General features: G+C 40.6%; 1 long non-coding RNA gene across 6 annotated transcripts; it reads right to left on the reverse strand.

The window, feature by feature from the left end:
• LOC103699311 (uncharacterized) lies at positions 1-25,691 on the reverse strand. Of its 6 annotated transcripts, XR_015975719.2 has the most exons (8): positions 25,208-25,686; positions 23,501-23,589; positions 23,199-23,281; positions 22,544-22,641; positions 15,403-15,459; positions 14,100-14,229; positions 13,886-13,927; positions 1-788 (listed from the first exon to the last, which is right to left on the reverse strand). It is a non-coding gene; the product is annotated as an uncharacterized LOC103699311 (long non-coding RNA). The 6 variants fall into 6 exon arrangements; XR_015975716.2 differs by having other exon boundaries at positions 15,382-15,459; positions 22,544-23,281; positions 25,208-25,691; XR_015975715.2 differs by having other exon boundaries at positions 22,544-23,281; positions 25,208-25,690.
• Positions 25,692-27,046: the final 1,355 nt, after the last annotated feature.

Below are 27,046 nucleotides of genomic sequence, written 5' to 3' on the forward strand. Positions count from 1 at the left end.
TAATATTAACAGAAATATAGATTAATTGTAAATCTGTGACATATAATTGAACATTTAATTAATACAAAAATTAAAGAAGGGCATTCTAGTACAGAAGTACAAGGCCAGGCAGCTTACATAAGAAAAATCATTTGTTATTAGAACTGGAGGATCAAAATTTACAAATCGTTAAGTGCTTCAGCTTCAAGTTTAGTCTCCATCTTGCCTTGATTTAGAAGTATCCCCTTCAGCCCCACATTCTCATCCCAGCTCTTTCTAGAAGCTTCGGTCCCTAATTCAATCACCAGCACCAACGCTGATACAATGTGTTCGTATGTTGAAGCTCGAGGAAACACCAGGGTGCAACACAGCCATTTGGTTAGGTCTCTAAAGCACAAGCAAAGATCAATGTGGAAAAGATATAGATATTACATTAAGTTTGGAAACTCATAAATAGAATTGTTTATAGAACTCATAAATTGTTCCGCTAAAATTGTTTGGAAACTTAAGTTTTTCGAAATGGAATTATCACATTACCATAGACATTACAAAATTCATCAAAAGTGAAAGGAAAAGGTTCACTTCCTGTGAAACCAATTAAAGAAAATACTACATGAGTAATGTAGTCATATAAATACTACAGTCCTGCACATGCAATGCAAGTGCACAGGCAAGGTACTTTTTATTTTGTTTTGGATGGCAGGACCATCGCTTGGAGGGGAAAAGAAACTTTTTTATCTGAGGAGGAGAGCATCCAGGAAATGGAGCATATCTGAGGATTTTCTTTTATTCTTTGGTGTGGAGGAGGCCTGCAGGAAAAAAAAATGGCGGTAAAGTGCATGGTGAAAAAAATACAGATCTTTTTTTATTTTTTTCTTTTCGGAAGGGGATTCTTGAAGCCACATTTTTTTTGTGTTAAGGTTGGCTGACCACAGAGCCTTTTCCATTATATATACGTACAAGGCCAGGCAGCTCTAAACAAGAAAACCCATAGAATCAGCTCCTACATCAATATGAAAAGTTCTTTACCAGCAAGAAGTAGATATCTTACAGGCATCTCAGCTTGTAATTAACTTGCCTGGTAAAATTTCCATGAAAAAGAAAGCAAAAACTTGTCTTGCTGTTGTTGTATGGAGAAGTCATAGAACAATTTATTTTTTGAGACCTGCTTGCCGCAGGACGTCTTGGCTTGAACAACAATTTACAAAAATACAAGCTCAGCTAACAGGCAACATATTTTCTGAATGTGGTCATGAACTAAATTTCCGTTAGAAGGTCATATGGTGATATTAGTAAAGGTATTAGAAAAATGCGTCAAGAAACATTACCTAAACTCATGGGATGCATGCTGTAGCCAAATAAAATTATATTTTCACAGCTAAATTTGAACCCTTTACTTGGTAATAGGTATTCAGCAAAAAGACCCACTCAGAAAGACTCAACAGTGTAACATAATGCTGCAGTTTTCCGAATCAGCATCAGCAGCTCTAATAAGAAACAGTTATCCTAGATGGCATTTAAAATATACAGACAAAATCAAGTGAAAGATGTAGCCAGGATTATAGATCAAGCTAATTCAAAGCTATAAAGATAATTTAAGCTAATACATCATACAATCTCGTACCAAATATAAAGTAAATATAAATGAGAAAAAAAAAAGAAAGGCAACATACAAATGAAGCTACTACAGAACCACAAATTAGGTACCGACTACCAGGCAGCAAAATATTGAGGTTCTTGCCAGACCAGAGTACAGTGTGGAGTACTCATGGGAAATATTATTTGTAAAAACCATTCATAATTACAATAAGACAGTTCCAGCACAGTGCAGATTTCCCCCAAGGAACAAGACCTTACTTCTAGGCATGTATATACCACCAATACCACGGCAAGTTAGTGACAATAATGCTAGGATTTAACTATTTAAGGTCATGTACCTTTGACTATGAAAGTAAAGAAGCAATATCCAAGATAAACCAGAAAGAAAGAATTTTAGATGTAACAAAAGCAGATCAAATCATCAAATTTATTAACATCAAGCAAATAAAGTATAGATACACACTTACTAAGATTTCATACTGAGCAATATTTGGCAAATTCTTAAGATGTTCAGACTACAAATATGTAAAATCATGAGTAGAAAAATACAGTTTTGTTACATAGAAACATATAGAAAACCTTATCTCCGAACTTCTGCACCGAATAGAAGATTATTCATACTAAAAAGTCAACTAAATGGAAAGAGATGCTTATATTTATGGAGCATTATAGTGATGCTCAAATATAATTGCACTACAAAGAGTTGACAATTCACACTAAAAGTCAGCTAAATGTAGAGATATATTTATATCATGGCACATATTTGTGATACATGAAAATAACTGATAGGCAAACTAATTGAAACTTCAAAATGGAAAATGGTTGTACATACCTAGTATGTATACACAACACAAGCTATGTAGTCAATTCAATCAAGACAAGAAGCATGAAGCTATAAGCTGTATTTGTTTACTAAAATGTGAAGAGAATATAAAAGTCAACAATAATATTAGCATTAGCAAACTGACCTGCTCTGGTGAATGGCCTTAATATTCTGATGTAGCACAAGTGCGGGGAAAGAGGAGAAGAAGGAAGAACAAGAGAGGGAGAAGGAAGAAGAGGTTATAGAGACGCAGGAAGAATAGAGGAGGAGAGGGGGTGTAACAACCCAGGACCTCACCCAAAATGGCTAGCCAGAAGATATTATTTAGGTTCCTTGATCCTATATAAGTACCCAAGATCTATCCAGCGAATAACCGATGTGGAACTAAACACACGCCCGCACGGATCCTCACATACTCCCCCCGTTCAAGCCCTGACGTTCTCGTCAGGCTATGGGTTCATATCTATTCAAATCTAATCACAAACACCACGATTGGCCTGTGGTCAGCCTCAATGGATCCGTGCTGCAGTGGCCCCTAGTCCACATAGGTTATGGACCGGATCCGCTCTAATACCATTTGTAATAACCCAGGATCTCACCCAAAGGAGCTAGCCAGAAGGTATTATTTGGGTTTCTTGATCCTGTATAAGTACCCAAGATCTACCCGGCTAATAACCGATATGGAACTAAACACACGCCCGCACGGATCCTCACAGGGGGAGAAGAGAAGAAGGAGAGGGAAAAGAGAAAAGAGAGGAGAACGTAGAGAAGAAATTTCAATTCACTTCATTAAAACCCTAATCATGAAGATAGTCCTCTATATATAGGGCCCAAATAAACACAATTAATATAAAACCCCCTTACACAGAAATAACTCCAAATAAGCCCAAAAATAACACAAATAAGCCCTACACTAATAAAAATGCAAACAAGCCTAGAAATAAAAATAAAGTAAATATGCAAATAAGATGGTGGACTAAGCGGTTAGATAATCAGCTTCGATGTCCCCATCAACTCCTTCCGGATGAGAAAAACTCGACCCCGTCGAGTGCAGGTCTTGCCGGCTGTCGTACTACTCCAGAAAGTCAGGATCAAAGCGTTGCAACTCGGCTCGTGAAATCCACGTCACATTCGATTCGGATCGACCTTTCCACCGAACAAGGTAACGCCAGTAACTTCCTCTCCTGGTAGATATAACCTGCTCATCTAATATATATTCTATGTGTTCTCTGCATGCATGAAATTTTGGAGGTGGAGGCTCAATAGCAGGTGATGGGTCAAGGTAATTAACAGAGGCGGGTGTATCAACAAAAGGGTCAAAAGGAATGAATGTTGACTTTTTATATGGGACTAAATCTTCAATATTAAATGTCGCACTAATCCCATAGTCTTCAGGAAGATCTACAACATAAGCATTCGAACTGATTTTCTTTAGGACTTTGAACGGTCCCGCACTACGAGATTGCAACTTTTTGAACGTTCCCGAAGAAAGTCGTTTAGGTCTAATTCTCACCAATAACATAATCTTCTACATTCAACTCTTTATAACGTCTATGCAAATCAGCAAGGAATTTATATTTTAAGTTATTAGAGTGAAAACGTTTGCTGATTTTCGGATGCAATGAATGCAGGTGTGATGCAAATGATTGTGCAGACTCAGAGACTATGTTGATGAGACATGGAAATCAAGTCTATGGACTGCCTAGGTTTATAACTGTTCACCACTTCGAAGAGACTCATGCCTAAGGACCTATTGACCGAACTATTATATGCAAACTCAGCTGTCGGTAACACTAAATCCCAGGTCCTAGCACGTTTACCTTTCAGACATTTTAACAGGTTTCTAAGGCTACGATTGACAACTTCAGTCTGGCTGTCGGTTTGAGAATGATAGGCAGAAGAAAATTTTAGTTTGGTGCCTATAATGTGCCAAAGAATTTTTCTAAAGTAGCTCACGAATCTAACATTCCCATCAGATATAATAGATTTTGAAAGGTCAGGAGGTCTAACGACTTCATTGAAATAAAATTTGGCAACTCTAGAAGCGTCAGAAGTCTTAGGATAGAGAAGAAAGTGAGTCATATTTGAGAAACGGTCCATAACCACAAAATTGGAATCATGCTTGATAAAGGTACGAGAAAGTCCTAACACGAAGTCAATACTGACATCTTGCCATGGACATTCAAGATGAATCTGAATCTAGTGGTATCTACTCTTCAGGTCGATCTTGGAGAAAACCGTAGCATCAGACATAAAATCTAAGAGATCGTCCAGCCTAGGAATGGACAAATGATACTTAACCGTGATTTTATCAATGGCACGGCTATCAACGCACATCCTCCAAGAGCCATCTTTCTTGGAAGTGTGGAGTGCGGGTACAGCACAGGAGCTCAAACTCTCACGAATATACCCTCGAGTGAGGAGTTCGTCAACTTGACGTTTCAGCTCAGTATGCTCGTTTGGGTTGAGCCTATGATGGGGAAGATTTGGCAAGGATGTTCCAAGAATGAGGTCAATTACGTGCTGGATATCACGCATCGGAGGAAGTGTATCCGGAAGATCCTTAGGAAAAACAGAGTGAAACTCCTCCAACAGGGGAACTACTGCGGGTGGGTGCTCAGGATTCGATTCCACATTGATAACTCTAGCCACAAGGGCGAACACAGATGATTGGCTTTCGATATCTTTCATTACCTCTTTCGAAGTAATGATGTGAAGTGATTCATCTTTCCGTAGTGTAGCACTCTTCTTTTCCGGGGCGAGCTCTCTAGGAGGCAATGAGGTCAGTATAATTTTCCGACCCTGGAACATAAAGCTACACGAATTCGACCGTCCATAAAGTGTGATGTCCCTATCGTATAACCAAGGTCTCCCTAGAATGACTTGACCTACGTCTATCGGAATGCAGTCACACCAGATTTCGTCGTTATAAGATAGGAATTGAATCGGAACGAGACATCTTTCCGTCATCGAGATGGACGTTATATCTACCCAAGCTATCTTATATGGGTTGGGATGAGGGGTAGATTTCAGGCCGAGGCGGGATACAACTCCAGAAGCAATGGCGTTGATGCAACTTCCGCTATCAAATAGGATCTTGCACGTTTTACCATTGATCTTAATGAACGTGTAAAACAGGAAGGTCCTACGCCAATCTTGTTCGGTCTTAGTCTGAGCTAGAGTACACCTAACCACATGAAGCCTAGGATTTTGGTCATTTCGATCAGTGGGCTCATTTTGGGGTTCAGCTTGGATAAACTCTAATCCGGTCTGTTCGTCTCCAAAGTCTTCTACAAAATCCTCGATGTTCGGTTCATAAACTTCTTCGACACATTCAGTCTTCTGGGTCCCAACTTCAAATTCAGTCATTAGATAGGTCTTGGCATTACATTGGGACGCAATATGGCCAAATTTTTGGCACCTGAAACATTGGGTTTGGCTTCTTGAAGGAGGGTTGGAACCTAGTATGCCTTTTTCTTTATCATTTGACGGGATTCTGGACAGGCATCGAGGATGTCCTATTCGGTGCTTGGCTAGAACCGGGCTGGTTAGAAAGATTGGGAAGTGGTCTGGATTGCCGAAGATAATTTTGAGTAGGTCGGGCTCCTGGGACCATGTGCCGGGGGTCAGTACGCCTCACTACAAGGATCCGTAAGAAACTATCCACATCTTGAGCCAACTGGTAGGCTTGGCCAAGGGTGGTAATCTCTCGGAGGATTAATTCTTTCTGGATCTTCTCGTGGAGTCCTGCCCGAAACCTAGAAAGAGTAACAGTCTCCTCTTCGATTACACCGCACCTCATATGAAACTCCTCAAATCGTGCAATGTAATCAGCAACGGTTGATGTCCCTTGAGTTAATCTCTGCCACCTATCCATAAGGCGTTGTCGGTAAGAGAATGGCAGATACTTCTCATTCAGCTTTTCTTTCATATCCTCCTAGGTGCTGATACGAGGAAGCCTTTGGGTCTCACGCACATGTTCAACATTATGCTAGTACCAGTGAGCTTGCCCAATAAGCTTCATTTTAGCAAACCGTACTTTTCTATCGTCAATCATTTCGTACCACTCAAAATAATTATCCATGGCTACTCTCCAATCAAGATACACGCTTGGCTCTAGTTGAACAGCAAGTGTGGGGGCATCTACTCTTACGGTACGAAGTAGTCGCTCGTCAAGATCGCGCTGGTGATCAGGAGGATGTTGGTTCCTAGGGGGATGGGGAAGACCTACAAGTGGTGTGGCCAAACCAAGTTCGGGATAAGCTGCGATTGGGGTTGACGGTTCAGGAGTCCTCGGATGTTGCATTAGAGCACGATCTCTCGCTTGAATTCGTCATGATCAGCTCGTAAGGCAGCGATTTGTTCCATAAGATCTTGCAGAACTCTGGAATCCATTGTAGCTAACGGGGTCTTAGAATGAGTAAGAAGGTACTTCCTACCACTACGGGTTGGCATGCAAGGACTACACTGGTTGATGGTAAGACATGCAATGCTACTAATGACCCTAACTGACCAAATGGGATGCAGGACCAACTACTAATGCAACCTACTATGAGTTCTGAAATCAGCAAATTTTCACAAAAGTAACTTAAAATCTAATGCTACCAATTTGTACTTCGGTTATTTCAGAATTAAAGTATGAAATTAGTCACTATAAGAAGTTAGGTTGCAAGCACGTATTACGGTCATTCTAATCCAAAAGTAATCTGATCGATGGATGTTGAGAAATATCATGTCGCTAGGGTGTGCTAATTTAATATCTAGATTTAGATGATGAGTAGGATAGGTGTGGTAGTAGATATTCTAGGTTTTGAAATTTGACAGGAAAGTAAGTTTTTAAAATAGGACTGTCATGCAAGAGAACTAGAACATAATCAGATAAACAAGCCCAAAAGAAAGAAGAACCTGTCACCTGTGGTGGATGCAGTCACCTGGAAGTGTCCGTTGTAGAGTCTCGAGCACGAAGTTGGCGCCGGGCGGAGCTAGCTGGAGCTGTGGACCTGGATCTGCAGCACAAGGGGCTCCTGGGCTTCTGAAATGGACTGAAGAATGGCTAGGTCGGGCCTGAGATAGGACCTGCAGCCGCTTGGGCCTGGGCCGCGCTCAAATGATGGCGTGCGAGCTTGGGCCAATACGGGAGCAAGAGCGGCTGGGGTGAGTCAGTGGGGTTGGAGTTGCTGGCCCTTGGTTCGTATAGGAAGGATGGAGGGCCAAGGGAAAAGGGCAGAGTGGGCAAGAAGATGAGGGAGGCGACGGTGGGGATGACGGCCGAAGTCAGGGAAGGAGGTGAGCAGCGGTGCTTAGGCAGAGCCGAGGACGGCGGGTGTGCCTCAGGTGAGATGCGGCCGGAGGAAGGTGGTGGGCGTCGGCGAAGGCGAAGCGGCGCGGAGGCGGTATGACGCGGCGGTGTCGGTGGACGAGGCTTGGTGGAGGCGGAGCCGGCGGAGGTGACGCAAAAGCAGTGGAGCGGCAGCGGTGGCAGCGGCTCAAAAGAGAAGGCAGAGCTCGACTTCGGTGACGCCGCGGCGAGGCGTGCGCAGGCGGCGCGGATCAGCGGGGAGGGCGTCGTCGGGGCTCGGTGGCGGTCGGCTTCGATCGTATGCGGTCGATCGCGGGAAGGAGGTGCCCGAAGGAGGTGTCGCACGGCAGCGGGCGTGGTGGCGCAGCTCGGCGGAGGCGCGGCGAGGGGCGGCCGATCGGGGAAGATGGGCAAGTAAGGTTCTTTTTCTTTTAAACGCACGTGCAGTCACGTGCAACGTTTTTTTTTTCCTTCTTTTTTTTTAACTCGTTACGGGTTCGGATTATCGGGCGCAACCCGCTCCGATACCCGTTATCTCCAGCCCGTGCAGATCACGTGCTTTTTTTTTGGACCCGGGTTACCAGGTTGAGAACTTACCCGTTACCCTAATTCCTTCTTCAACCCCCCGACGGATTCGTGAGGGCGTCGATCTTCACGGCGGCGGCTGCTGGCCGGGGCAGGGATCACGAGAGCGGCTTCGCGACCTGCGGCGGTGGCAAGATCACGGCCACCGGCTTCGTGGCCTGCGGCGAAGGTCGGCGGCGGTCCCCTCTGTGGACCCGACGGTTGGTGGCAGACGCGAGACACTCGGGGCGGCGACGCTCTCGTGGGGACGCGACGATCTCTGGTGGCGAGTCAGTGGCGCTACGAGGTGGGGCGGCAGTTGGCGAAGAAACGGCAACGGGCAGAAGAGAAAATCTTCCGGCGGGGCCCTTCCTTTGTTCTCTGTGACAACCGAGAGGGAGGATGCGGACCTGACCTCACTTCGAGGTGGTGGCCGCAGGTGGCCTGCGGCGGCGAGCGGGAGTGATGGTGGTCGCGGGTGTGATGGGCGGTGGATCCCGCCGCAAAGATTTTTTTTCGTTCACTGGTGAAACCGAGAGGGAGGAACCCCTTTCTTTTGAGTGAGAATCAAGGAAAAGAAAAGAATCTGGAACGTGGCTTTGGCAGCAGGGGCAAAGCCAAAGCTCTGATACCAAGTTGATGTAGCACAAGTGCGGGGAAAGAGGAGAAGAAGGAAGAACAAAAGAGGAAGAAGGAAGAAGAGGTTATAGGGACGCAGGAAGATTAGAGGAGGAGAGGGGGAGAAGAGAAGAAGGAGAGGAAAAAGAGAAAAGAGAGGAGAACGTAGAGGAGAAATTTCAATTCACTTCATTAAAATCCTAATCATGAAGATAGTCACCTATATATAGGGCCCAAATAAACACAATTAATATAAAACCCCCTTACACAGAAATAACTCCAAATAAGCCCAAAAATAACACAAATAAGCCCTACACTAATAAAAATGCAAACAAGCCCAGAAATAAAAATAAAGTAAATATGTAAATAAGATGGTGGACTAGGCGGTTAGATAATCAGCTCCGATGTCCCCATCATATTCATTATCTAGATAACTCAAAGAAAGAAGAAAATCAATGAGTGCTAGAAAAAAAAGATAGATAAAAGTGATCCTGAGCTGGTAAATATGATACTATTTCATATCTCATCAACAGAAGAGATTCAAGAAGCACTTCCATCCACCATCCTCCTCAAAGATTCCAAGCCCCTATTACAAATAATACAATCCCAAGAAAAATTGGTCATCAAAACTTTAACCACCCTTGAGACATGAAACCTCATTTGAAGTGGTGAAGGTAACAGGTGAGGTGCTGTCAAAGTAATATCTGGGCTGGCCCAACTTGGGTGGCATGTACTTCGAGTGAGGGGCTCATCCATGGATTTCATGACATGTATCCATATGTTGATGGACATCATGGGATGGAGTGAAATCCAATGATTCCTTACAAATGGTACATAGAGCAAAATCTGACAACACCTTACAAATTACTTTAACATCCATAGGTGGAAAATAAATAATATCATATTGCACCTACATACTACAGAATTAATTAAACTGGAGAATAAAACACCTATACCTATTGGTTAGTCTACACAAGGATTGATTGATCAAATCAGTAATTTGGAGGTGCTAGACTGAATCCACTTCAGTAGGAAAGCAAATAATTCTTGGCTTTTATGCACAATGTTCCTCTGGTTATTTTTTCCACAACCACGACACAATTAAAAAGGGTCAGAGGTTACATCATTTTAATTATCAGTTGTTATCATAATGACAGAATATAGTACAAAAGTAAAAGAACATGATAAATCTGTGATTATCAAGGTGTCTAGATTCCAAACTTATATGACACCATTACACAGAGTTAGGAGCAAAAACATGTTGAAGATTTGCATGTTGGAGAATTCTGTTGGCTGACTGCTCAGATATGTGCAGATTGATTTTTTATTTTTTTCTAAATCTCCTCTGAGATTCTTAATCTCTCGTAGCTCACCTTTATTTTTTATCTGGAATATAGGTGATTGGTCATGCACTATGTTATTTATTCAGTTTTGGTCAGTCTGAAGAGAAATCGGGCCTTTGACATGTGGTTTGGACCTTTCCCCTTCACAATTGAATTTTCTTTAATTGACTGGGCATCGTCTATTGCAACACAAGGAAGAACTGAAGATGTGCACCATTTTGGGATATTCCCTGCTTCGTCATTGAAAATGGCCACTTTAAAGATATATGAACAAACAAGCAGAACAAGGGATTCTCTACAAGGGTAAGAATAAATCTTGGAAATTTTTCCGCACAAACACATTGAAAGAACCCTTTTTTTTAATGAATACAGTGGAAATACCACCATCCAGGATTGAATCCGTAAATCCATAACCTCTCCCCAAGTGAGAGGGGTTCCAACCAGTTAACCAAGCTGGTGATGATCGAAAAACCTATTGAACTGCAAAAACAGAAAACAAATGGCTTAAACTTAATAGAGAGAGAAAGATGGATGAATGAAGGAGAAAAAAGGGATGACCTAACAATCAAGCTGACAACTGAGAAAATGCTTGCTAAATTATAGAGCTATGGTCAATTTGGTGTTTAGAGATGTGAACCAATTTATCATGGATGAAATAGGGGCATAGAGTTTCTTTGCAAGCTCTAACCTAACATTGCATAGACCTGATAAGACATTACAATATTCCACCACCCATCGTGCTCAGACATATTGGAGGGCTCTATGTGCATGTCTTGGGGCATATCCTAACTCTGCATTAACATTTTTAAACTACGCCAGCCTATTGACACTTTGTTCACAGATATATAGATCATTGTGGTTATACTTTGCTTCCAAAGAAAGAACAAAATTACATCTTGAGTGCACTTCCTCCACATGCAAGTGCCTGGTTCTTGGGGATTCACTAATGCAACCATGTTGGCTAACCACCTGTTTCCCCACAAATTTATAGGTTTATTATTCAAAATACTATAGTTATAAGAAACCAATAAGAGAGTTTATTGTTTTTTGAGATGTTCACTCAAATATATAAATTTGTGCTAGAAATACCCCATCAAAATATTGAAGAAAACAAATAAAAGGGATAATAAATAGATTAAATTTTAAAAAAAAAAGATAATGATTTGATAAAAGATACAGAGAACTCAAGTCTCAATTGAGATCTACAAAAATCAAGAGGCAATAGATAAAATGCAATAATACAAGTAAAATAGTGAATATCTTGTATACCAAAATTCAGCGCACATCGAAATTTAGAAAATAGAATACTTAACCAAATAGAGAAAATATAAAATAAAAATATAAAGAAAGAGGAAAATCCCAATGCTTAATTTACACCCAGATTCAAGATGCAAGAAATATAATACTCGAACCAATCATATAAAGACCATAGACTCCAAAACAACAAAAAAATAACATAAATTACCTTGAAAATATTAAAAAGCTAAAATAAACATGAAATTGTAATGACCTAGGACCATATCCAAAGCTAGCCATAAGACTAGGACCTAGAACTTTATCTAAAAACGCAAGCCATAAGATATGATTTGGGTTCTTTGACCCTATATATGTAACCAAGATCTATCTAGTACATAACCAATGTGGAACGAAACACCCATTCGCACGAGTCCTCACACACTTCCCTATTTAAGCCCGAGCCTACTTGCCAGGGCAAAGGTCCAGTGTCCTAACCGCTATTTCCAATACTATGAATGAGAATAGCACATGATGTGAGCATATGGTTGGGTAACAGATTTGGACTAGCCACGTTAGTATCGTTCCCTATCACAGGTTGGAAATGTGATAGTATCATTGTCCCGTCATAAGCTCAAAATTTCACCATGGATAATCCAAAGATGAATTTCATGTCATCCCCCTTTTTGTATAATCCTCGAAATATTTTATTGAACTGCATTCATGTTAAATTATAGTGTAGTAAGATTGAATTCAACTACTAAACCAAAAAAAGGATTGAGTTTTCTTTTGTAGCATAATATGTGTGCGAGGACCCATGCAGGTGTACGTTAGTTCTCACATTGGTCATAAACTAAGTAGATCTTGGGTACATATACAGGGCCAAAAAATCTAAATAACACCTTCCAGCTAGGCTTGTTGGCTGAGATCCTAAGACGTTACAAATGGTAACAGAGCGTATCCAACCCATGAATGTTTGTGATTTGAATTGAATAAATTTGGACCCTTAGACAGGCAAGGATGCCAAGGCCTAAATAAGGAGAGTGTGTGAGGACCCATGCGAGCGTTGTTTAGTCCCATATCGGTTAAGCACCAGGTCGATTTGGACTTCCTAAACAAGGCCAAGGAACCCAATAAATTTCTTTTAGCTAGCCTTTTTGAGCAAGGTCTTAGGCCATTAGAAATCGAGAAAACCAACAGTTAATGCAGGATTCATGGAATTTCAAATGAGAAGAAATATAACATTAAATCAAAATCAAACAATGACAATATTGCCATTACAACTAAAACATAAAACAAAAAGATAAAAGAAAATGAATAACAAATAGAGAAATCATGAAATTAATAAAAGAAATTCAAAAATATTAGAAATAACTACTCAAATAACGAAGACTTGAGAAACAATACTTCAGCCTCACAAAATACATGAAAAACAAATAAAGAATACCACAAAGAGAAATACAAGAATAAGAAAATAAATTGATGCAAGAGATAAAGAAAACCAAGGGCTAACTTAAGATTCAAAAAATTTACAAGGCGAAGAAACATAACATCAATACAAATCAAATAACAAATACCTCAAAAATGTCAGGGTTAGACCCACATCAATATATTATAAGTAATAAAAAAATATGAAATGGAGAAAGTATAAAAAGAAAATAAATTGGTCAAACAAACAGAGAAACCTGGGGGTAAAATAGATTCAAAAAAAAAAAAAGAAAACAGAGTCCTAGCGGCAAGAAACTAATAACTAGCTCCACCTCACACAATAAATACTTTGGAAATTGAAAGTAAGCCCAAATCATCATACTGGAAAAAAGAAAATAAACATACAAAATAAAAGAAATAAGATAAATTAAACTGATAAGAAAAACAAAGAGACCTTCACACAAAATTCAAGAAGCAAGAAATATAATAACAAATCCAACTCATATAATGCACATCTTAGAAATGAAATTAAGCCTGCATCAATATACTAAATGAATACCACAACAAATAATGCAAAAAAAAAAAAAAAAAAAAACAGACCAAGGGTAACTTTAAGATTCATAGTATTCAAGAGGCAAGATAGAAAACACCAGATCCAACTCATATAATGAAGACTTTGGCATTGACATTAAGCCTATATCAGATACTCCGAAAGAGAGAAATGGAGAGAGAGAGAGAGTACTTTAGCACATGAAGCCTTGATCATAAAAAACACTCAATATGGCCTTGCCAAAAAAAAAAATTCCAGATATAATATATAGAGATGGAAACCAGCAAAGCCTTCTACTTTCTTCCTATTGAAGGAGAGAAGAAGCAATCTAATGTCCAGAAACAGAATGGAAAGAACTATGGTAAAGAACCAAACCATAGAAGAACTATAGAAAACAAAGAGAAGAAAAACTCTTAACAGCTTCTTGCTTGAATTGGGCAAGACTGTACCTTTGAGAGATTCAATGGCCAATTGAAACATTGAGACCATGCCTGCAAATATTTTAGGGTTTTCATTGGTTTGTTGCAAGAGTAGAAAGATATCAAGAAGAACCAATTTTGACAAAATGAATCATTAAAGATGAGAGAACAAGAAAAATCATGCATTAAATAGATTGCTAAAGTGAAGGGCGGGGTATGGGGAGAAAGGACAGAGATTGCTCACCAAGACAGAGATTATGGATATCAGTCTTTTTTGAGAGAGTATATCAGCATACATGTAATTGGAATCCAATGTCCCCTTTAAAGACTGTGATTTCTTGACTTGAAGCCTTCTCGGTTACGGAGAGCGACAACTGTTTAAATAGAAGAGCATAATCAATTGAGAAACACAAAGATGCAAAATGGGAGGTTAAGGATTGTAGGAAAAGTGTATAACATGGCTGAACAAAAGGAACTTGCAATTAGTGGAGCAAAGGAAGGTGCTGGAGTTAAAGAAGAAAACTTGAGTGATCATAAGGGTGTGAACAGGTGCGAGCAGCTCCCACACCACATCAAACATGTGTTAGAGTTAAAGAAGAAAACTCGAGTGATCATATCTGGCGTAATCAATACTATAATTTGGAGTCTCTAGTGGGTGAGCGGCTCGTGGCACCGAGGCAGGTCTGTAGTCTGTCGTCTTGAACAAAAGATGATGTTTGTCTCCACATTGGATCAAGAACAAGGTCAGAGGGATCAAATATTGCTAACTCATATAGAGCCAACGAACCGGCCTAACCAGAAACTAGAGCTATATGCATTATATGGACAAAAAGTAATCTTACCAGGATCATTCAATATGACAAATATGAATTGCAAGATAGTACGGGTCGCACCTATACTACTCTTTTAGTACGAATTTGTTTCCTTACTGAAATATACACAACAGTGGAACAATTTTTGACATAAACAATGATATAATATGGGGACTAATGAGGTGCAATTTTTTCCTTTTAAGTCTTTTTTAAGGCCTTGAGCTATTAGAAGAAAGGGAAGAATATTATGAACTTCTAGACTATGAATTTTAAAAAAATGGCACACCAAACAATTGCTAAATAGTCAAAGACCAATAAATAGTATTTTTATACATACACGCAGGTAATGTATATACATCAATGCATGCATAAATACGCCCGTGTATCTAATTTATTTTTTATCAGACTAATAGATAGGATTATGAATCATCTCAATGGACGCCACTTCATTTCATATTCGACGATATCTAGCATGCAAGGGAGAAAAACGAACAGCATGTTTGAATAGGCTGTTAATTAGAGTAAGCAGCACACAAAGCTCCAATCACATTTCCAAACATGCAGCCTCTGGAGATAATGTTTCTTATTTATTTATAGAGCCACATTATATTTATTAATGAAGAGGTTTTTTTCATGACCCACACAATATCAGCAACACAAGAACAAAATCTTAAAAAAAAAAAAACAAGAAGAAGAAAAAAGGAAGATCGCTACCACTATAAGAAGTATATGCACCTCTTTCACAGGCGAAATCAAGCCACACCACACGTTCCAACAATTCCTTTCAAGTGCCTACAAAATATTTGGAGATAAATCAGCCTAAAGGGGATAAAGACAACGCACAACCTAATGTGCTTCTAATTGCCCTTGTTTAGCACAAGATGAATGCTGAAGATTTTTCAAAGAAACCTGAAGATTTTCGAAAATTAAGGGAAAAAAGATGAAGTATTTCGTTAGCCACAGTTTTTTATAAGTTACAGATCAGAGAAAACAGATGACATGTTCTATGAGATGTGCTGGAAAAATAATACACCACCACAAACAAAAAACAACAAAAATAGATTAATTTCCGAACTGCTTCTCCAGTGCCAAATTCAACATGACCAAATCCCTCAAAGTTTCCATCATCAGTAACAGCCACCAGGTTTTCAACAATCCCCCTGCCTATTTGTAGAATTGAACCCTATAGGGGAAAGAACCGCATTAAACATGCACATGTACAAACATGGATGTCACCGAAAGACATTTAGACACCTTAGGAAAAAGAATAAAGCATAGACACCATAAATCACTAAAAGTGGGAAAAGAGAAAAGCAAGGGGAAAGAGATGCTCACTTTGATGTAGAGGATACAGATGCCAGTCTTTCTTGAGAGAGGATGTGAGCAGGATCACATAATCCGAATGGATTTTCTGTCAGAGGGGTATATTTTGTTTGACTTTAGAGCATTCTCAGTTTTGCAGAGCAGAAAGGGTTTTAAGAAGGGATCAGAAATTGATCAAGAAAGAGAGAGTGGGGTAAACAGGAGGTTAGGAATCACTGGAGGGGGGATAGTGGTCAAACAAAATGAACTTGTGGTTGGTAAAGTGGAGGAAGGCACCGAGTTCAGAAGGGAACCCCAAGAGAACATACGGAAACTCAAGCAATCACTCTGCAATGCCCGAAATGCTCTTCAAAAAAGTTTCAATTCCTTAACACATTCAAAACTAAGATATAGCACAAAGAGAGTCAAAATTAAATTGATCAGTTTTCTTTTTTAGGAAAAAAAAAAAAGAATACCCAATCACTTCAAGCGACTTTACAAAACCTTGTACAAATATGGTACAACTCAAGCCTTTCTCGCCCTTTTGGTAAGAATTATCCTTTCCTGCATTATGCACAAAAATGAAACAACTTGGCTTCTACAATTGATGTAGTCTCAGGACTCCATCTTATACATAGTTTATATTTTTTGTTCTTTCTGTGTTTTCCATCCAAAGCCATGTTTAGGCTTGAATTTTCAGTCGTGTCATGTACTAGTACTGCTAAGCAAAAAAGGTCCACCTAGGTGTGATAGGAAGCCTAACCTAACTCCAAACCACCATACTTAATTGCTTGAGCCTTAGTCTTTCTTCAATGCCCACGGTGATCACTCATCTCTAGGAACGGAGAAGGATGGATGATAATCTTGGAAATAAAATTGTGCATGCTGAATGTATAGAAGAAGAGAGGAAGTTAGAAAAGAAAAAAAGAAAGAAAAAAAACATATTGTTCACGTAAATAGTAACCCGACCCATTACTGTTCGTGAGACAGTAACCCGACCCGGTTACTATTCACAGAACAGTAACTCGGCCTATAAAAAGAGGTAGCCAAAAAAAAAGAAAAGAAGAAAAAGAAACCCTAGAAAGGTGAGTGCCACCGTGGGCAAAGCCCTAAGAGACCCTTTTTCTTTCACTTTCATCCTGCTTCTTGACCTATTTCTTCTTGAAGCCACCTTCTTGACCCCGTCATTCTTCATCTCAATACCTTAGTGGAGCGCGGCCTGAAGATTCTCATTGGATTGGAGGGACCAAACTCGCAGAGGTAATTATCCGACTAGTTCTATCACCATCTTTTGTCCAACCCACGTTTCTTCATCCATCCATCATTATCTCTACCCATCATCATTACCATCGTTGCCATCTATCACATCCTTGGAATCCGAGTTTACTGGCAGTATTTTTTTTATTGTTCTGTTGTGGTTATTTTCAGTTTGCTATACTAGTTATATTTCATTGATTAGGCTTCATTAATAAGATATCTACCATATTTTGTTTTGCGTTCACATACCTCTATGATGATCTTTTGGGACGATGAGTATTTGCTGAAGTGTCTAATCTATCGCACCATAATTGATTATTATGAAATCAATCTACACCTGTAGTAATCGATAATAGGTTGCACCAAAGTGGTATCAGAGCAAATAGGTCTTGCATATCTAGAAATTTTTATTATTGTGTTTGCATCATAGCATTCATTTTTTCTGCACTTTGAATTCTGAGAATTAAATTTCTGCACTTCAAAACAGAGAAATATATTTTTTGGATTAAAAAATAATAAATTATATTTTCTGCATTTAAAACTACAAAAATTTTAATTTTCGGATTTAATAATACAAAAAAATTAGTTTCTGCATTTAAAAAAATTTTGCATTCATTTTCCGCATTTAAAAAATAAAAAAATATTTCTGCATTAAAATATTAATTTATGTATTAAAATATTTATTTTCGGCATTAAAAAAATAAAAAAAAAATATGAAAAACTTTTTCTGAAAAAAATTTGTTTCACCTCCATAACATTAGAAGCACCTCCGAAACAATTTTGGGTCGAATCTTAGCCTACAATCATGTCTGATAATTGGCAAGATGCATTTAGAACCCAACAACAAATCTTAGAGCAGATCCAACAACAGGTAGAACACCTCTCCAACTTCATGACTAGACTAGAATTAAACATACCTAAGATAGTGAGACCTAGAAGAGAGAAAAAACATCAGAATAAACCAAGACGTAAAGTCGGACCTCAAGGTAGACAAAGGGTCCATCAGAGGGTAGTCGAGAGTAGTGAATCAGATGAGATAGAAAATGAATTAAATGACCGACCACCACGTAGGAACAGAGAGAGACCACCACATAGAGAACCCCATCGTGCCAGACGTTGGAATGATGGCATTAAGATTGATGTTGGGGATTTTGAGGGGCGTTTCCAGCCAGATGTTTTCCTTGATTGGGTCGACAAAATCGACCAATATTTTGATTGGAAGAAAATCTCTGAGGATAAAGTCAAATTTGTGACTCTCAAATTAAAAGGACACGCATTGGTTTGGTGGAAACAACTCCAGAAACGAAGAGTTCAGCAAGTTAAGGATAAGATCCGTACCGGAGCAAGATGAAAGAGAAGTTGAGGAAGCGATTTGTCCCATTGAATTATCGCCAAAACCTCTACTTGAAATTCCAAAACCTCCGACAAGGGACTAGGACCGTAGATGAGTATACCGAGGAGTTCTATGAGCTCCAAGCAAGAAACGACCTTAGTGAGGACCCCATTCATGTTGCCAGTAGATATATCAATGGCTTGAGACGGGACATCCTGGACCAAGTGGAGATGTTCGATGTCTTGAGTATTGATAATGCCCATCGCCGTGCACTAAGAGTGGAAGCACAACAAAGGCGAACTAGTGGTCAAAAGTGGGACTCAAACAAAAACCCCACTACCCATGAAAAGAGTCAGTTCGGAAATAAGGCAATAAGTTCTCAGAACCCTACCAAGACCCCAACTGCCTTAAAGCCCAATACTAGCAAGGAATTATGGGACAAGGGCAAAGGCGTATTGGCACCGACACCTGATTCTACTATCATTTGCTATAAGTGCCGACAACCCGGACATAAATCCTCTGAATGTCCCTTGAGAAAATTTCAGTCTCAATCACACCTGATTGAGCAAGGATGGCAGGACGATTCAGATGAACCCAATCCAAAGGCAAATGAGGGTGAGTCTAAACAGGAGAATGAGTCGGAGAACGACGATGTCCACATTACAGGTGATGAGGTGGGTCCACTTCTAGTGATTCACCGTGTCATGGCTGAACCTAAGCAATCTGTCTAGGACAATTGGTTGAGGCGAAGTATTTTCTTGACTATAGGTACTGCAGGAGGATATAGATGTTCTGTCTTGATTGATAGTGGCAGTACTGAAAACTTCGTATCTCAACACATGGTTGATAAACTAAAAATACCTACACAAAAGATTCATAAACCATATAAGGTACTTTGGTTTAAGGAGGGAGATGAGGTTCCAGTCACCCACAGGTGTCTAGTAGAGTTTTCCATTGGGAAACGATACCAAGATCAGGTATGGTGTGACGTTATGCCTATGTAGGTGTGCCACATGTTGTTAGATAGGCCTTGGCGGTACGATAGGAAGATCCAACATGACAGAGAAAAGAACACATGTTTCTTTGTGAAAGACAATGAATATCACACTCTATCCACAAAAGGAATTGCATGGGTATAACACGAAAAATTTTGTGAAAGATAGAGGCAAAGAACGTACTCAAAGGGCCTTGATTCTAAATTCAAAATATTTCTGAGCTAAGATGAGAGATGGCGTCATTAGATACGTGCAAAAATGTCAACATTGTCAGCAAGAAAAGGAAAAGGTCCAAAATACATGCTTGTACACCCCGTTGCCTATCCCTAGTGGCTCTTGGGAGGATGTCACCATGGACTTCATTGTAGTACTACCCATGACTGCTAGGAAGGTTGATTCGACTTTTGTTGTGGTGGATCGGTTTTCAAAAATAACACATTTCATTCCATGTAGGAAAACATCTGATGCATCTCATATAGCACATTTATTTTTTAAAAAAATTGTTAGACTGCATGGTATTCCATGATCATTCACATCTGATAGAGATACAAAATTTACTAGTTATTTTTGAAAAACTCTTTGGAGCAAATTAGAAACAAAAATAAACTTCAGCAGTGCTTATCACCCTCAAACAGATGGTCAAACAGAGGTAATGAACCGACACTCGGTAACATGCTTAGATGTTTGGTTAGTGAGCGTCCTACGCAGTGGGATTTGGTTTTAGCACAGATTGAATTTGCATACAACAGTTCTATAAATCGTACTACTGGTAAGTCTTCATTTGAAATCATCTATGGTTTTCCTATTCCACACATACTCAATCGTACTTCCATTCCCTATCATGGTCGGATAAGTGCTGAAGCAGAGGACAATATTGATCAGGTCTGTCACATCCAATGAAAAGTCCATCAGCGCTTGCTTGACTCCAGTGCCAGGTATAAGGATAATGCTGACCGTCATCGCAAGGAGGTTCACTTTGCAGAGAGCGATCTGGTGATGGCCTATTTCAGGAGAGAGAGATTTCCATTGAGTAGTTACAGCAAGCTCAGCATGCGAAAGTATGGTCCATTCCACAAACGTCGAAAGCTGGAGGAGAGCGCCTATTTATTGGAGCTTCCAGACAACGTCCAGACTTCCCCAATTTTCAATGTCGCCGACCTATACCAGTTCCATGGAGATCCACCAGAGGTGGTTGCAGTTCCAGATCTACCCAGCACCAGCTCAGAGTCCAGTTTTTATGAGAGTATTTAGGATATTCTTGACGTGCGAGCAGTAGACACTAAGCGTGGGCAGTACCGCAGATTCCTTGTGCGTTGGCATGAGAGACCTATATCAGACAGTTCATGGATCAGCGAGGATGAGTTGAGGCGCCAGAGATCCGATTTGTTGCAGCGCATACAGGATGTCAACTCGTCGGGAGTCGAGTTCTTCCCAGCTGGAGGAAACTGATGTAGTCTCAGGACTCCATCTTATACATAGTTTATATTTTTTGTTGTTTCTGTGTTTTCCATCCAAAGCTATGTTTAGGCTTGAATTTTTAGTCGACTTATGTACTAGTATTGCCAAGCAAAAAGGATCCACCTAGGTGTAATAGAAAGCCTAACCCAACTCCAAACTACCATACTTAATTGCTTGAGCCTTAGCCTTTCTTCAATGCCCACAGTCATCACTCATCTCTAAGAACGAAGAATGATGGATGATAATCTTGGAAATATAATTATGCATTTTGAATGTATGGAAGAATGGAGGAAGGAGTTAGAAAAGAAAAAAGAAAAAAAAAAGAAAAAAGAGAAAAAATATTGTTCAAGTGAATAGTAATCCGACCTGTTACTGTTCACGGAACAATAACCCGACCCGGTTACTATTCATGGAACAGTAACTCGGCCTATAAAAAGAGGACAACAGCCCAAAAAAAGAAAAGAAGAAGAAAAAAATCTATGCCACCTTGGGTAAAGCCCTAAGAGACCCTTTCTTTTTCACTTTCATCCTATTTTTGACCTATTTCTTGTTGGAGCCACCTTCTTGACCCCGTCATCCTTCATATTGATACCTTGGTGGAGCGCGGCCTGAAGATTCTCATTGGATTGAAGGGACCAAACTCGCAGAGGTAATTATCCGACTAGTTCTATCACCATCTTTTGCCCAGCCCACGTTTCTTCGTCCATCTATCATTATCTCCACCCATCATCATTACCATCGTTGCCATCTATCACATCCTTGGAATCCGAGTTTACTGGCAGTATTTTTTTATGGTTCTGTTGTGGTTATTTTTAGTTTGTTGCGCTAGTTGTATTTCATTGATTAGGCTTCATTAATAAGATAACTATCATGTTTTGTTTTGCGTTCACATACCTCTATGATGATCTTTTGGAATGATGAGTATTTGCTGAAGTGTCTAATCAATCGCACCATAATTGATTATTATGAAATCAATCTACACCTATAGTAATCAATTATAGGTTGCACTAGCAATGATGTATAATGGGGCCTAATACTGTACAAAGTACAAAGACATTACTTTTAAATCCTTTTCACCGGTTGCAAGCTATATTTAAAATGGAAATAAAAGCATGAATTTCACATTCTTTCAAAAAAATTGATGCACAAATAGCAATAGAATAGTGTTTGTACATACATATGAATATTAATGAACATAAATAATATAAATGTACATGATTCACTTTTTAATCAGACTGATATAATCATCTTAGTAATCGACAATTCATTTGGAAGCATACCCATCATCATATAGCACAAAAGGGGCAAAAAACACAAGAACATGTTTGACCATCTTGATTAGCGTAGCCATGCCCACCAATCCACATGCATGTTTCAAAAATGCAGCAGCCAAAAATTATATTCCCTATATATTTACAAGGGTACATCAAATTTATTAATATATAGACTCTTCCTTCCATGAATTGCAATGCATCCGCAATATAAGGATGAAAACCTTCTTTAAAGAGAAAGAAAAAGGGAAGACCAGCACCTGCATAAGGGTGCATGTGCCCCTTTTACTGGCCAAATCAAGCCTCATTGCACACCGCAACAGTTCCTAACCCATTCATTTCAAGTACCTAAAAAAGCCTGGACATAAGTAATTAAGATTATACCTGATCCTCTTCAAGGGATTTATCCAAAACTTTTATTAGTATAGTATGACAGCTTTTCTCGCCCTTTTGGCAAGAATTACTTTTCTTCTTCCAATATGCACAAGTGAAATAATTTGGCATCTACAACAATATAAATCGGGGCCTACCACTGTGCAATTCTTTTCTTTTAAGTTTTTTCCAGCTCGAGCTATAAAAAGAACAGGAAGAAAAACAGACTTCTATATGATGCTCTGAAAAATTGGTGCACCAAACAATTACTAAATAGTCAGATAGCAGTAGAATGGTGTTTGTATACATACATTTGCATATGCATGTGCATGTACTTAAATACAACCATGTCTATGACAAGTTTTTTTCCAGCTCGACCTATAAGCAGAACAGGAAAAAAAACATAGACTTCTATGTGATGCTCTAAAGAATTGGCGCACCAAACAATTACTAAGTAGTCAAATAGCAGTAGAATGGTGTTTGTATACATACATTGGCATATACGTGTGCATGTACCTAAATAAAGCCATGTATACGACTTACTTTTGTCAGACCAATTGATAGGATTATAGGTCATCTCAATGAATATTGATTCATGTGGAAGCATACTCGTCATCATCCAGCATCTGAGGGGGGAAGCCAAGAAGATGCCTAAATAGATTAACTAGAAAATCTGCATGCACGATTAAAAATTGCAGCATGTAGAGATAATGTTTCCCTTTTTTAATTTATAATTTTTGTTTTCATGACCCACATGATACCAGCAAAACAAAAACGAAAAATCTTTTGCAAAGCAAAAAAAAAGAGAAAAAAGAAAAAAGAAAAGAAAAAGGGAAGAGCAATACCCATTGTAAGGGTATAGGTGCCCTCATTAAGAGTACCAAATCAAGCCTCACTGCATGTCCCCACAGTTCCAGAAATTCATTCCCAGTGCCTGCAAAAGAATCAGAAATAAACACAACTAAAGGTGAAAATAAAAGATGATGGACAACCATATATACTTAGGAGGTTAGGACAGTCCTCATTCCATGAGAAAAATTGGAAAACTTCTTCACATCAAATTTTTTTCAGATGAATGCTGAAGGTGTTCAAACTTCAAAAGGAAGGGAAAAAAACAGGATGGAGTATTCTACTATCTGCAATTTTTAAACTAGAAATTTTTAAAGCAATCATCATAGGAGAATAAGGTGAATGTTTTACAAGTTACAGATCGAAGAAGGCAATCCATGCAATGTAAGTTACCAGCAGAAGAATTAGTTTACCACTAAAAAAGAAAAACAAATGCCTTATATTTTGAGTTATTTCAGGAGCAAATTCAACATAACCAAATCCCTTAAAGCATCTACCGTCAACAACAGTCAACTAGGCCTCAACAATCACACTGTCACTTAGAGAATTTGACCTGCAGGGGAAAGAAGAATATTTAACATGCCAACATGTGTATATATATAAATACATATATACATACATACACGTACATACGTCCACACATACATACATATGTACATATAAAGGTGTATATATGTACCTATATACGTATAATTATATGCATATGTATATGTATGTATGTGTGTGTGTGTAACTGGGGAATTACCCAATAGGAGCTTGTTTAGATTTTCTACTCTTACCACTATTTATAAATGACAGGTATAGATAACAATTTCAAGTGTTGATGCAAATTTCTTATATAGCCAGCCCTCAGTAGAATTCCTTAGATCATCACATGCAAAGAGACGCGAGGGACACACTAGAATTCACAAGTCATTAAACATTAAACATTAAATTTTATTTTGATTGCTTCGGATTTAAACCTGACTGACAACCAAATTTTAAGAGTGGTCGAAGTTTTACAGATATTTTTTCCCATAAAGACAAGGCATGCTAATTTACAACAGGACCCATTCAGAGAGATAAAAAGGGAACCTCAGAAAAGTGAGATAACACGTGTTACCCATGGCGTACTGCATGGAAAAGCTTATAATCAAACTAAGGTTACATTAGCATATTAAAAGAATGCCAAAAACAGGAGAAAAAAGAGAAAATGGACTGATCAAAGCAATAGAGAAGAGGGAATGGACAACTTTACATCCACATCATTCAAGTGGCATGACAGATAGCACCAAACCCCACTCAAGTAATGCATATCCCAGATAAAATATTTTGAAAGGAAATAAAATAGAATACCAAACAGGAAAAAATAATTCAAGAGAAACCTTAATTATATTACATATAATGCTCGATCGGCATTGGAAAGAACGCGCAGATATATAATATTAGAGATAGAAACCGGCAAAGACTTCTACTTTCTTGCTTGCAAAGAAGAGAAGAAACAACCGAACGTCAAGAAAAGAGAAAAGAAAGAAACAAACCCATAAAAAAAACAATTACATGCTTCTTTAGGGTTTACTTCATCCATCGGGCACGGTATCATTCAGAAGAACAAATTTTTGACATAATAAACCACCCAATATTGGGAAAAAAGAACAAATCTTGATGGAGTAAATCGCTAAAAGCGAATGAAAAAGGAAAAAGCAGAGACGCTCACGGCTCACCTGGACGAAGGATTACCGTGGCCTCGGTTAAAGAAGGGAGCAGGAACAGATCAAGAAGCACGAAGCGAGAAGAAGTTGGTAAACGCGAGGCTTAGGGATGGAAGGATGGGTGGATCCCCTGGTAAAGGCGAAGAACTTTAGGTCGAAAAAGCGGTGGTAGGCGCCGGGGAAGCGATCGCGGGGAGACGTGGGCTGCTGCCGAGGCCGTCGACGCTCAGGGCGGCGCACGGCGGAGCGGAGCGAGCAGCGGCCGTCGCTACCGCCCTCGGCAACTCCGTCTTCGGCCATTTTCTTGTACCATGGCTCCTCCGACTAGAGAGCTTCTTCCCGGGCTGCGTAGAGGGAACGAGGAGTTGAGCGGGGGAAAAGCTGCGCTGCGGGACCGCCCTCTTTATAGGTGTAGACGGCCTCCTTGCGTAGGAGGTAGGATATACGCCTGCGTAGAATAGACGCTCGAGGCTCTACAGTTTGCGATGAAATGAACGGAAGAGATCGATCCCACATGGAACTTAATATGCAACCTGTAACACCTGCATTTGTGTTGCAAAATTTTTTTTTCAAAATTGTACAACGACGACTCGCGCACAACCGATATGCGTGCAGCCATAGGATTAAAAAAAAAAAAAAAAAAAAAAGGGAGAATACAAGAACGACAAAATCAAAGTATAGGTGTAATTTTTTTTTTCCGAAAGGACCGTAATGAGCATAAAAAAAATGAAAGAGAAAGGAAGGACAAACGGCTAGTGAGAGAAACTCTGGGGAAGTGAACGGCTAGTTACGCCGTACCTCAGAGGTGTTTAACGGCTACTACGCCGGCGCTTTCCTCCGGCGGTCATCACCGGTCCAGTCCGACAACCCGGAGGGGGAGGGGGTGGCCTCGTTTTCCGTCCTCGCAGGCGGCTCCCGCGGGCCCTCGATTTCGGCCTCCTCGCAGGCGGACCCCGGCGTTCGCCTCGGGTTTTACTACGCCGGCGTTTTCCTCCGGCGGTCATCACCGGTCCAGTCCGACAACCCGGAGGGGGAGGGGGTGGCCTCGTCCCGCGGGCCCTCGATTTCGGCCTCCTCGCAGGCGGACCCCGGCGTTCGCCTTGGGTTTACTACGCCGGCGTTTTCCTCCGGCGGTCATCACCGGTCCAGTCCGACAACCCGGAGGGGGAGGGGGTGGCCTCGTCATCCGTCCTCGCAGGCGGCTCCCGCGGGCCCTCGACTTCGGCCTCCTCGCGCGCGGACCCTGGCGTTCGCCTCGGCTTTGCAGGCGGACTCCTCCTCTTGCAGGCGGACTCCTCCTCTTGCAGGCGTTCGCCTCGGTTTTCTTTTCCAGCTAACTCCTCCTCTCTCTTGCAGGCGGACTTCGTAGCACGCCCCTCATGGATCGGAAGGGGAAGGGGAAGGCGCCGGCGGGGACGGAAGCGAGCGGCTCGGCGAGAGGCTCAGGTAAGCCCCAAACTTCTGGTGGTGTATCCGAAGGCGGTCGGGGGGAGCACCCTGGTGCCTGGTCGAGGCCGGGGCCGTGGGTGACTCAGTGGCCCACGGCCGCGGAGATTGAGCGGCTGAGCCGCCGCTTCCCGGAGATCGTGACGCTCCGGGAGGAACCCATTGCGGCGGCTCGCTTGGACTGGGAAGGCAGGGCTGTCGTGGTACGCAGCCTGGGACGCCGAGTTCCGGCCGAGTGGGTAGCCAAGGATGTGGCTACCCGGGCCAAGCTCCAGGATGTGGTGGCCGTCCCTCTTGCGGACGGCTACCTGGCTCTACGGTTCCGATCATCGGCGGACCGAGAGCGAGCTCTAAATTTGGGACCCTGGGTAGTGGGGGGGCAACTCCTTGCTATGACACCCTGGG

Source organism: Phoenix dactylifera, chromosome 2 (assembly GCF_051530095.1).
Source record: "Phoenix dactylifera cultivar Ajwa chromosome 2, Ajwa_hap1_PhDact_Kaust_v1.1, whole genome shotgun sequence".
In the NCBI taxonomy this organism is placed as follows: domain Eukaryota; kingdom Viridiplantae; phylum Streptophyta; class Magnoliopsida; order Arecales; family Arecaceae; genus Phoenix; species Phoenix dactylifera.